Source organism: Hyperolius riggenbachi, chromosome 4 (assembly GCF_040937935.1).
Source record: "Hyperolius riggenbachi isolate aHypRig1 chromosome 4, aHypRig1.pri, whole genome shotgun sequence".
Lineage (NCBI taxonomy): Eukaryota > Metazoa > Chordata > Amphibia > Anura > Hyperoliidae > Hyperolius > Hyperolius riggenbachi.
In genome coordinates, this window is record NC_090649.1 from 11,162,567 (window position 1) to 11,172,035 (window position 9,469).

The window sequence follows — 9,469 nt, forward strand, 5'->3', positions numbered from 1 at the left end:
TTTACCTGTCTGGCTTAATTATATTCATGAAAAGCTCTACTTTTCCTCTTTCGGGGCTCCAGGACAAGCAAGAAGTGTCTGGTTTCTGTAGTGTAGTGGTTATCACGTTCGCCTCACACGCGAAAGGTCCCCGGTTCGAAACCGGGCAGAAACAGTGTCTACCTTTAACTTTTTGCCATCCAAAGCACTCCTCCTTCCCTTGCTCCATACGCTTGCAAGCTGGCCATCAATGTGACTGGCCAGTGTCTTTTCTTCACTCACTTTCTCAGGTAACTGCTAATAGCCTCTTTCAGACTGCCTCTTAGCCATCCCTACATGCATATCCATCTAAGAGAGATCTAAAACTCAACTTGCAAAACACCAAGCTTTGTCTCTTTTTCTTCTCCCTAGATACTGCACTATCTAGAAGTAGAACTGTCCTACCACCTGCTTTGTAAGTTTATATTGCCTGGAATTTGCCTTTGACTCCAACCTCCCTTGTCTTCTTCCTATCCAGCCCTTCTCCAAGTACTGCCACTTTGGTTGCCGTCGCATCATCTGCAAAGTTCAGGCTTTCCCAGTAGTTAAGACTTATGATATTTTGCTGCATGCCATGGTTGTCTTTCCCCTCCCCACCTTTCTATTCCCGAATGCCTTTTTTTTTACTCAAGCATACTCTATTGACCTAAGCCCAACATTTTAGATGTTGTTACCTCTCATAGCTACTTTATTGCTCCCTTTCTCATGTGGAAGGTTCTTTTGAGTATTAGTTCCCAATATGCCAGTTGTCTATGTTCCTATGCGAGCACTGCTTTCTTCTTGGTAGCAAAATTGCAATCAGTTTCCACCGGAGGTTTCTGTAGTGTAGTGGTTATCACGTTTGCTTTACTCGCAAAAGGTCCCCAGCTCGAAACTGGGCAGAAACAGCTATGCTTTTTGTTCCATAGAGTGGTCTATTCCCCTCCTTTCTAAAGAAGATTTTTGGCCTCCAATGCTAGCTGCACCTTGACAAAACTCACATTAGTCTGCCTACTCCTCTTGATCCAGTTGTCTCCAAGCAAAAGAGCTGGAGTTAGTCCAAAGTAGCGTGTTAGCTTGATCAGGACAGATGTGGATCCTAGTTGTTGCGTGTGGTTAAAATGAGCTGCGTGTGGTTAAAATGAGCTGCACGTGGTTAAAACAAGCTTTGCTTGGGTAAAATGAGCCACTTGTGGGTACACCCTGAGAAGTGTAGGTGGTTTCTGTAGTGTAGTGGTTATCACGTTCGCCTAACACGCGAAAGGTCCCCAGTTCGAAACTGGGCAGAAACATGGCTTTTTCTCTGGTCTTCTTTCCTTTTCACGCAGGCTCCACTTACGCATGCATGAGTCTTTACCTGTCTGGCTTAATCATATTCATGAAAAGCTCTACTTTTCCTCTTTCGGGGCTCCAGGACAAGCAAAAAGTGTCTGGTTTCTGTAGTGTAGTGGTTATCACGTTTGCCTCACATGCAAAAGGTCCCCGGTTTGAAACCGGGCAGAAACAGTGTCTACCTTTAACTTTTTGCCATCCAAAGCACTCCTCCTTCCCTTGCTCCATACGCTTGCAAGCTGGCCCTCAATGTGACTGGCCAGTGTCTTTTCTTCACTCACTTTCTCAGGCAACTGCTAATAGCCTCTTTCAGACTGCCTCTTAGCCATCCCTACATGCATATCCATCTAAGAGAGATCTAAAACTCAACTTGCAAAACACCAAGCTTTGTCTCTTTTCCTTCTCCCTAGATACTGCACTATCTAGAAGTAGAACTGTCCTACCACCTGCTTTGTAAGTTTATATTGCCTGGAATTTGCCTTTGACTCCAACCTCCCTTGTCTTCTTCCTATCCAGCCCTTCTCCAAGTACTGCCACTTTGGTTGCCGTCGCATCATCTGCAAAGTTCAGGCTTTCCCAGTAGTTAAGACTTATGATATTTTGCTGCATGCCATGGTTGTCTTTCCCCTCCCCACCTTTCTATTCCCGAATGCCTTTTTTTTTACTCAAGCATACTCTATTGACCTAAGCCCAACATTTTAGATGTTGCTACCTCTCATAGCTACTTTATTGCTCCCTTTCTCATGTGGAAGGTTCTTTTGAGTATTAGTTCCCAATATGCCAGTTGTCTATGTTCCTATGCGAGCACTGCTTTCTTCTTGGTAGCAAAATTGCAATCAGTTTCCACCGGAGGTTTCTGTAGTGTAGTGGTTATCACGTTTGCTTTACACGCAAAAGGTCCCCAGCTCGAAACTGGGCAGAAACAGCGATGCTTTTTGTTCCATAAAGTGGTCTATTCCCCTCCTTTCTAAAGAAGATTTTTGGCCTCCAATGCTAGCTGCACCTTGACAAAACTCACATTAGTCTGCCTACTCCTCTTGATCCAGTTGTCTCCAAGCAAAAGAGCTGGAGTTAGTCCAAAGTAGCGTGTTAGCTTGATCAGGACAGATGTGGATCCTAGTTGTTGCGTGTGGTTAAAATGAGCTGCGTGTGGTTAAAATGAGCTGCACGTGGTTAAAACAAGCTTTGCTTGGGTAAAATGAGCCGCTTGTGGGTACACCCTGGGAAGTGTAGGTGGTTTCTGTAGTGTAGTGGTTATCACGTTTGCCTAACACGCGAAAGGTCCCCAGTTCGAAACTGGGCAGAAACATGGCTTTTTCTCTGGTCTTCTTTCCTTTTCACGCAGGCTCCACTTACGCATGCATGAGTCTTTACCTGTCTGGCTTAATCATATTCATGAAAAGCTCTACTTTTCCTCTTTCAGGGCTCCAGGACACGCAAGAAGTGTCTGGTTTCTGTAGTGTAGTGGTTATCACGTTCGCCTCACACGCGAAAGGTCCCTGGTTCGAAACCGGGCAGAAACAGTGTCTACCTTTAACTTTTTGCCATCCAAAGCACTCCTCCTTCCCTTGCTCCATACGCTTGCAAGCTGGCCATCAATGTGACTGGCTAGTGTCTTTTCTTCACTCACTTTCTCAGGCAACTGCTAATAGCCTCTTTCAGACTGCCTCTTAGCCATCCCTACATGCATATCCATCTAAGAGAGATCTAAAACTCAACTTGCAAAACACCAAGCTTTGTCTCTTTTCCTTCTCCCTAGATACTGCACTATCTAGAAGTAGAACTGTCCTACCACCTGCTTTGTAAGTTTATATTGCCTGGAATTTGCCTTTGACTCCAACCTCCCTTGTCTTCTTCCTATCCAGCCCTTCTCCAAGTACTGCCACTTTGGTTGCCGTCGCATCATCTGCAAAGTTCAGGCTTTCCCAGTAGTTAAGACTTATGATATTTTGCTGCATGCCATGGTTGTCTTTCCCCTCCCCACCTTTCTATTCCCGAATGCCTTTTTTTTTACTCAAGCATACTCTATTGACCTAAGCCCAACATTTTAGATGTTGTTACCTCTCATAGCTACTTTATTGCTCCCTTTCTCATGTGGAAGGTTCTTTTGAGTATTAGTTCCCAATATGCCAGTTGTCTATGTTCCTATGCGAGCACTGCTTTCTTCTTGGTAGCAAAATTGCAATCAGTTTCCACCGGAGGTTTCTGTAGTGTAGTGGTTATCACGTTTGCTTTACTCGCAAAAGGTCCCCAGCTCGAAACTGGGCAGAAACAGCGATGCTTTTTGTTCCATAAAGTGGTCTATTCCCCTCCTTTCTAAAGAAGATTTTTGGCCTCCAATGCTAGCTGCACCTTGACAAAACTCACATTAGTCTGCCTACTCCTCTTGATCCAGTTGTCTCCAAGCAAAAGAGCTGGAGTTAGTCCAAAGTAGCGTGTTAGCTTGATCAGGACAGATGTGGATCCTAGTTGTTGCGTGTGGTTAAAATGAGTTGCGTGTGGTTAAAATGAGCTGCACGTAGTTAAAACAAGCTTTGCTTGGGTAAAATGAGCCGCTTGTGGGTACACCCTGAGAAGTGTAGGTTGTTTCTGTAGTGTAGTGGTTATCACGTTCGCTTAAAACGCGAAAGGTCCCCAGTTCGAAACTGGGCAGAAACATGGCTTTTTCTCTGGTCTTCTTTCCTTTTCACGCAGGCTCCACTTACGCATGCATGAGTCTTTACCTGTCTGGCTTAATCATATTCATGAAAAGCTCTACTTTTCCTCTTTCGGGGCTCCAGGACAAGCAAGAAGTGTCTGGTTTCTGTAGTGTAGTGGTTATCACGTTTGCTTTACACGCAAAAGGTCCCCAGCTCGAAACTGGGCAGAAACAGCGATGCTTTTTGTTCCATAAAGTGGTCTATTCCCCTCCTTTCTAAAGAAGATTTTTGGCCTCCAATGCTAGCTGCACCTTGACAAAACTCACATTAGTCTGCCTACTCCTCTTGATCCAGTTGTCTCCAAGCAAAAGAGCTGGAGTTAGTCCAAAGTAGCGTGTTAGCTTGATCAGGACAGATGTGGATCCTAGTTGTTGCGTGTGGTTAAAATGAGCTGCGTGTGGTTAAAATGAGCTGCACGTGGTTAAAACAAGCTTTGATTGGGTAAAATGAGCCACTTGTGGGTACACCCTGAGAAGTGTAGGTGGTTTCTGTAGTGTAGTGGTTATCACGTTCGCCTAACACGCGAAAGGTCCCCAGTTCGAAACTGGGCAGAAACATGGCTTTTTCTCTGGTCTTCTTTCCTTTTCACGCAGGCTCCACTTACGCATGCATGAGTCTTTACCTGTCTGGCTTAATCATATTCATGAAAAGCTCTACTTTTCCTCTTTCGGGGCTCCAGGACAAGCAAAAAGTGTCTGGTTTCTGTAGTGTAGTGGTTATCACGTTTGCCTCACACGCGAAAGGTCCCCGGTTTGAAACCGGGCAGAAACAGTGTCTACCTTTAACTTTTTGCCATCCAAAGCACTCCTCCTTCCCTTGCTCCATACGCTTGCAAGCTGGCCATCAATGTGACTGGCCAGTGTCTTTTCTTCACTCACTTTCTCAGGCAACTGCTAATAGCCTCTTTCCGACTGCCTCTTAGCCATCCCTACATGCATATCCATCTAAGAGAGATCTAAAACTCAACTTGCAAAACACCAAGCTTTGTCTCTTTTCCTTCTCCCTAGATACTGCACTATCTAGAAGTAGAACTGTCCTACCACCTGCTTTGTAAGTTTATATTGCCTGGAATTTGCCTTTGACTCCAACCTCCCTTGTCTTCTTCCTATCCAGCCCTTCTCCAAGTACTGCCACTTTGGTTGCCGTCGCATCATCTGCAAAGTTCAGGCTTTCCCAGTAGTTAAGACTTATGATATTTTGCTGCATGCCATGGTTGTCTTTCCCCTCCCCACCTTTCTATTCCCGAATGCCTTTTTTTTTACTCAAGCATACTCTATTGACCTAAGCCCAACATTTTAGATGTTGTTACCTCTCATAGCTACTTTATTGCTCCCTTTCTCATGTGGAAGGTTCTTTTGAGTATTAGTTCCCAATATGCCAGTTGTCTATGTTCCTATGCGAGCACTGCTTTCTTCTTGGTAGCAAAATTGCAATCAGTTTCCACCGGAGGTTTCTGTAGTGTAGTGGTTATCACGTTTGCTTTACTCGCAAAAGGTCCCCAGCTCGAAACTGGGCAGAAACAGCGATGCTTTTTGTTCCATAAAGTGGTCTATTCCCCTCCTTTCTAAAGAAGATTTTTGGCCTCCAATGCTAGCTGCACCTTGACAAAACTCACATTAGTCTGCCTACTCCTCTTGATCCAGTTGTCTCCAAGCAAAAGAGCTGGAGTTAGTCCAAAGTAGCGTGTTAGCTTGATCAGGACAGATGTGGATCCTAGTTGTTGCGTGTGGTTAAAATGAGTTGCGTGTGGTTAAAATGAGCTGCACGTAGTTAAAACAAGCTTTGCTTGGGTAAAATGAGCCGCTTGTGGGTACACCCTGAGAAGTGTAGGTTGTTTCTGTAGTGTAGTGGTTATCACGTTCGCTTAAAACGCGAAAGGTCCCCAGTTCGAAACTGGGCAGAAACATGGCTTTTTCTCTGGTCTTCTTTCCTTTTCACGCAGGCTCCACTTACGCATGCATGAGTCTTTACCTGTCTGGCTTAATCATATTCATGAAAAGCTCTACTTTTCCTCTTTCGGGGCTCCAGGACAAGCAAGAAGTGTCTGGTTTCTGTAGTGTAGTGGTTATCACGTTTGCTTTACACGCAAAAGGTCCCCAGCTCGAAACTGGGCAGAAACAGCGATGCTTTTTGTTCCATAAAGTGGTCTATTCCCCTCCTTTCTAAAGAAGATTTTTGGCCTCCAATGCTAGCTGCACCTTGACAAAACTCACATTAGTCTGCCTACTCCTCTTGATCCAGTTGTCTCCAAGCAAAAGAGCTGGAGTTAGTCCAAAGTAGCGTGTTAGCTTGATCAGGACAGATGTGGATCCTAGTTGTTGCGTGTGGTTAAAATGAGCTGCATGTGGTTAAAATGAGCTGCACGTGGTTAAAACAAGCTTTGCTTGGGTAAAATGAGCCGCTTGTGGGTACACCCTGAGAAGTGTAGGTGGTTTCTGTAGTGTAGTGGTTATCACGTTTGCCTAACACGCGAAAGGTCCCCAGTTCGAAACTGGGCAGAAACATGGCTTTTTCTCTGCTCTTCTTTCCTTTTCACGCAGGCTCCACTTACGCATGCATGAGTCTTTACCTGTCTGGCTTAATCATATTCATGAAAAGCTCTACTTTTCCTCTTTCGGGGCTCCAGGACACGCAAGAAGTGTCTGGTTTCTGTAGTGTAGTGGTTATCACGTTCACCTCACATGCGAAAGGTCCCCGGTTCGAAACCAGGCAGAAACAGTGTCTACCTTTAACTTTTTGCCATCCAAAGCACTCCTCCTTCCCTTGCTCCATACGCTTGCAAGCTGGCCATCAATGTGACTGGCCAGTGTCTTTTCTTCACTCACTTTCTCAGGCAACTGCTAATAGCCTCTTTCAGACTGCCTCTTAGCCATCCCTACATGCATATCCATCTAAGAGAGATCTAAAACTCAACTTGCAAAACACCAAGCTTTGTCTCTTTTCCTTCTCCCTAGATACTGCACTATCTAGAAGTAGAACTGTCCTACCACCTGCTTTGTAAGTTTATATTGCCTGGAATTTGCCTTTGACTCCAACCTCCCTTGTCTTCTTCCTATCCAGCCCTTCTCCAAGTACTGCCACTTTGGTTGCCGTCGCATCATCTGCAAAGTTCAGGCTTTCCCAGTAGTTAAGACTTATGATATTTTGCTGCATGCCATGGTTGTCTTTCCCCTCCCCACCTTTCTATTCCCGAATGCCTTTTTTTTTACTCAAGCATACTCTATTGACCTAAGCCCAACATTTTAGATGTTGTTACCTCTCATAGCTACTTTATTGCTCCCTTTCTCATGTGGAAGGTTCTTTTGAGTATTAGTTCCCAATATGCCAGTTGTCTATGTTCCTATGCGAGCACTGCTTTCTTCTTGGTAGCAAAATTGCAATCAGTTTCCACCGGAGGTTTCTGTAGTGTAGTGGTTATCACGTTTGCTTTACACGCAAAAGGTCCCCAGCTCGAAACTGGGCAGAAACAGCGATGCTTTTTGTTCCATAAAGTGGTCTATTCCCCTCCTTTCTAAAGAAGATTTTTGGCCTCCAATGCTAGCTGCACCTTGACAAAACTCACATTAGTCTGCCTACTCCTCTTGATCCAGTTGTCTCCAAGCAAAAGAGCTGGAGTTAGTCCAAAGTAGCGTGTTAGCTTGATCAGGACAGATGTGGATCCTAGTTGTTGCGTGTGGTTAAAATGAGCTGCGTGTGGTTAAAATGAGCTGCACGTGGTTAAAACAAGCTTTGCTTGGGTAAAATGAGCCGCTTGTGGGTACACCCTGAGAAGTGTAGGTGGTTTCTGTAGTGTAGTGGTTATCACGTTTGCCTAACACGCGAAAGGTCCCCAGTTCGAAACTGGGCAGAAACATGGCTTTTTCTCTGGTCTTCTTTCCTTTTCACGCAGGCTCCACTTACGCATGCATTAGTCTTTACCTGTCTGGCTTAATCATATTCATGAAAAGCTCTACTTTTCCTCTTTCGGGGCTCCAGGACACGCAAGAAGTGTCTGGTTTCTGTAGTGTAGTGGTTATCACGTTCACCTCACACGCGAAAGGTCCCCGGTTCGAAACCAGGCAGAAACAGTGTCTACCTTTAACTTTTTGCCATCCAAAGCACTCCTCCTTCCCTTGCTCCATACGCTTGCAAGCTGGCCATTAATGTGACTGGCCAGTGTCTTTTCTTCACTCACTTTCTCAGGCAACTGCTAATAGCCTCTTTCAGACTGCCTCTTAGCCATCCCTACATGCATATCCATCTAAGAGAGATCTAAAACTCAACTTGCAAAACACCAAGCTTTGTCTCTTTTCCTTCTCCCTAGATACTGCACTATCTAGAAGTAGAACTGTCCTACCACCTGCTTTGTAAGTTTATATTGCCTGGAATTTGCCTTTGACTCCAACCTCCCTTGTCTTCTTCCTATCCAGCCCTTCTCCAAGTACTGCCACTTTGGTTGCCGTCGCATCATCTGCAAAGTTCAGGCTTTCCCAGTAGTTAAGACTTATGATATTTTGCTGCATGCCATGGTTGTCTTTCCCCTCCCCACCTTTCTATTCCCGAATGCCTTTTTTTTTACTCAAGCATACTCTATTGACCTAAGCCCAACATTTTAGATGTTGTTACCTCTCATAGCTACTTTATTGCTCCCTTTCTCATGTGGAAGGTTCTTTTGAGTATTAGTTCCCAATATGCCAGTTGTCTATGTTCCTATGCGAGCACTGCTTTCTTCTTGGTAGCAAAATTGCAATCAGTTTCCACCGGAGGTTTCTGTAGTGTAGTGGTTATCACGTTTGCTTTACACGCAAAAGGTCCCCAGCTCGAAACTGGGCAGAAACAGCGATGCTTTTTGTTCCATAAAGTGGTCTATTCCCCTCCTTTCTAAAGAAGATTTTTGGCCTCCAATGCTAGCTGCACCTTGACAAAACTCACATTAGTCTGCCTACTCCTCTTGATCCAGTTGTCTCCAAGCAAAAGAGCTGGAGTTAGTCCAAAGTAGCGTGTTAGCTTGATCAGGACAGATGTGGATCCTAGTTGTTGCGTGTGATTAAAATGAGCTGCGTGTGGTTAAAATGAGCTGCACGTGGTTAAAACAAGCTTTGCTTGGGTAAAATGAGCCGCTTGTGGGTACACCCTGAGACGTGTAGGTGGTTTCTGTAGTGTAGTGGTTATCACGTTCGCCTAACACGCAAAAGGTCCCCAGTTCGAAACTGGGCAGAAACATGGCTTTTTCTCTGGTCTTCTTTCCTTTTCACGCAGGCTCCACTTACGCATGCATGAGTCTTTACCTGTCTGGCTTAATCATATTCATGAAAAGCTCTACTTTTCCTCTTTCGGGGCTCCAGGACAAGCAAGAAGTGTCTGGTTTCTGTAGTGTAGTGGTTATCACGTTCGCCTCACACGCGAAAGGTCCCCGGTTCGAAACCGGGCAGAAACAGTGTCTACCTTTAACTTTTTGCCAT

General features: G+C 45.0%; 23 non-coding genes across 23 annotated transcripts; all 23 read left to right on the top strand.

The window, feature by feature from the left end:
* The first annotated feature begins 81 nt into the window (after window positions 1-81).
* On the top strand, window positions 82-154 carry TRNAV-CAC (transfer RNA valine (anticodon CAC)). The gene has a single exon. It is a non-coding gene; the product is annotated as a tRNA-Val (tRNA).
* A 678-nt stretch (window positions 155-832) lies between these two features.
* TRNAV-UAC (transfer RNA valine (anticodon UAC)) lies at window positions 833-905 on the top strand. Its single transcript has one exon. It is a non-coding gene; the product is annotated as a tRNA-Val (tRNA).
* A 311-nt stretch (window positions 906-1,216) lies between these two features.
* Window positions 1,217-1,289, top strand: TRNAV-AAC (transfer RNA valine (anticodon AAC)). Its single transcript has one exon. It is a non-coding gene; the product is annotated as a tRNA-Val (tRNA).
* A 141-nt stretch (window positions 1,290-1,430) lies between these two features.
* TRNAV-CAC (transfer RNA valine (anticodon CAC)) lies at window positions 1,431-1,503 on the top strand. Its single transcript has one exon. It is a non-coding gene; the product is annotated as a tRNA-Val (tRNA).
* A 678-nt stretch (window positions 1,504-2,181) lies between these two features.
* TRNAV-UAC (transfer RNA valine (anticodon UAC)) lies at window positions 2,182-2,254 on the top strand. Its single transcript has one exon. It is a non-coding gene; the product is annotated as a tRNA-Val (tRNA).
* Window positions 2,255-2,565: 311 nt separating this feature from the next.
* TRNAV-AAC (transfer RNA valine (anticodon AAC)) lies at window positions 2,566-2,638 on the top strand. Its single transcript has one exon. It is a non-coding gene; the product is annotated as a tRNA-Val (tRNA).
* A 141-nt stretch (window positions 2,639-2,779) lies between these two features.
* TRNAV-CAC (transfer RNA valine (anticodon CAC)) lies at window positions 2,780-2,852 on the top strand. The gene has a single exon. It is a non-coding gene; the product is annotated as a tRNA-Val (tRNA).
* Window positions 2,853-3,530: 678 nt separating this feature from the next.
* TRNAV-UAC (transfer RNA valine (anticodon UAC)) lies at window positions 3,531-3,603 on the top strand. Its single transcript has one exon. It is a non-coding gene; the product is annotated as a tRNA-Val (tRNA).
* A 311-nt stretch (window positions 3,604-3,914) lies between these two features.
* On the top strand, window positions 3,915-3,987 carry TRNAF-AAA (transfer RNA phenylalanine (anticodon AAA)). The gene has a single exon. It is a non-coding gene; the product is annotated as a tRNA-Phe (tRNA).
* A 141-nt stretch (window positions 3,988-4,128) lies between these two features.
* TRNAV-UAC (transfer RNA valine (anticodon UAC)) lies at window positions 4,129-4,201 on the top strand. The gene has a single exon. It is a non-coding gene; the product is annotated as a tRNA-Val (tRNA).
* Window positions 4,202-4,512: 311 nt separating this feature from the next.
* Window positions 4,513-4,585, top strand: TRNAV-AAC (transfer RNA valine (anticodon AAC)). Its single transcript has one exon. It is a non-coding gene; the product is annotated as a tRNA-Val (tRNA).
* A 141-nt stretch (window positions 4,586-4,726) lies between these two features.
* Window positions 4,727-4,799, top strand: TRNAV-CAC (transfer RNA valine (anticodon CAC)). The gene has a single exon. It is a non-coding gene; the product is annotated as a tRNA-Val (tRNA).
* Window positions 4,800-5,477: 678 nt separating this feature from the next.
* TRNAV-UAC (transfer RNA valine (anticodon UAC)) lies at window positions 5,478-5,550 on the top strand. The gene has a single exon. It is a non-coding gene; the product is annotated as a tRNA-Val (tRNA).
* A 311-nt stretch (window positions 5,551-5,861) lies between these two features.
* Window positions 5,862-5,934, top strand: TRNAF-AAA (transfer RNA phenylalanine (anticodon AAA)). Its single transcript has one exon. It is a non-coding gene; the product is annotated as a tRNA-Phe (tRNA).
* A 141-nt stretch (window positions 5,935-6,075) lies between these two features.
* On the top strand, window positions 6,076-6,148 carry TRNAV-UAC (transfer RNA valine (anticodon UAC)). The gene has a single exon. It is a non-coding gene; the product is annotated as a tRNA-Val (tRNA).
* A 311-nt stretch (window positions 6,149-6,459) lies between these two features.
* On the top strand, window positions 6,460-6,532 carry TRNAV-AAC (transfer RNA valine (anticodon AAC)). Its single transcript has one exon. It is a non-coding gene; the product is annotated as a tRNA-Val (tRNA).
* A 141-nt stretch (window positions 6,533-6,673) lies between these two features.
* On the top strand, window positions 6,674-6,746 carry TRNAV-CAC (transfer RNA valine (anticodon CAC)). Its single transcript has one exon. It is a non-coding gene; the product is annotated as a tRNA-Val (tRNA).
* Window positions 6,747-7,424: 678 nt separating this feature from the next.
* Window positions 7,425-7,497, top strand: TRNAV-UAC (transfer RNA valine (anticodon UAC)). Its single transcript has one exon. It is a non-coding gene; the product is annotated as a tRNA-Val (tRNA).
* Window positions 7,498-7,808: 311 nt separating this feature from the next.
* Window positions 7,809-7,881, top strand: TRNAV-AAC (transfer RNA valine (anticodon AAC)). Its single transcript has one exon. It is a non-coding gene; the product is annotated as a tRNA-Val (tRNA).
* A 141-nt stretch (window positions 7,882-8,022) lies between these two features.
* TRNAV-CAC (transfer RNA valine (anticodon CAC)) lies at window positions 8,023-8,095 on the top strand. The gene has a single exon. It is a non-coding gene; the product is annotated as a tRNA-Val (tRNA).
* A 678-nt stretch (window positions 8,096-8,773) lies between these two features.
* TRNAV-UAC (transfer RNA valine (anticodon UAC)) lies at window positions 8,774-8,846 on the top strand. Its single transcript has one exon. It is a non-coding gene; the product is annotated as a tRNA-Val (tRNA).
* Window positions 8,847-9,157: 311 nt separating this feature from the next.
* TRNAV-AAC (transfer RNA valine (anticodon AAC)) lies at window positions 9,158-9,230 on the top strand. Its single transcript has one exon. It is a non-coding gene; the product is annotated as a tRNA-Val (tRNA).
* Window positions 9,231-9,371: 141 nt separating this feature from the next.
* Window positions 9,372-9,444, top strand: TRNAV-CAC (transfer RNA valine (anticodon CAC)). Its single transcript has one exon. It is a non-coding gene; the product is annotated as a tRNA-Val (tRNA).
* Window positions 9,445-9,469: the final 25 nt, after the last annotated feature.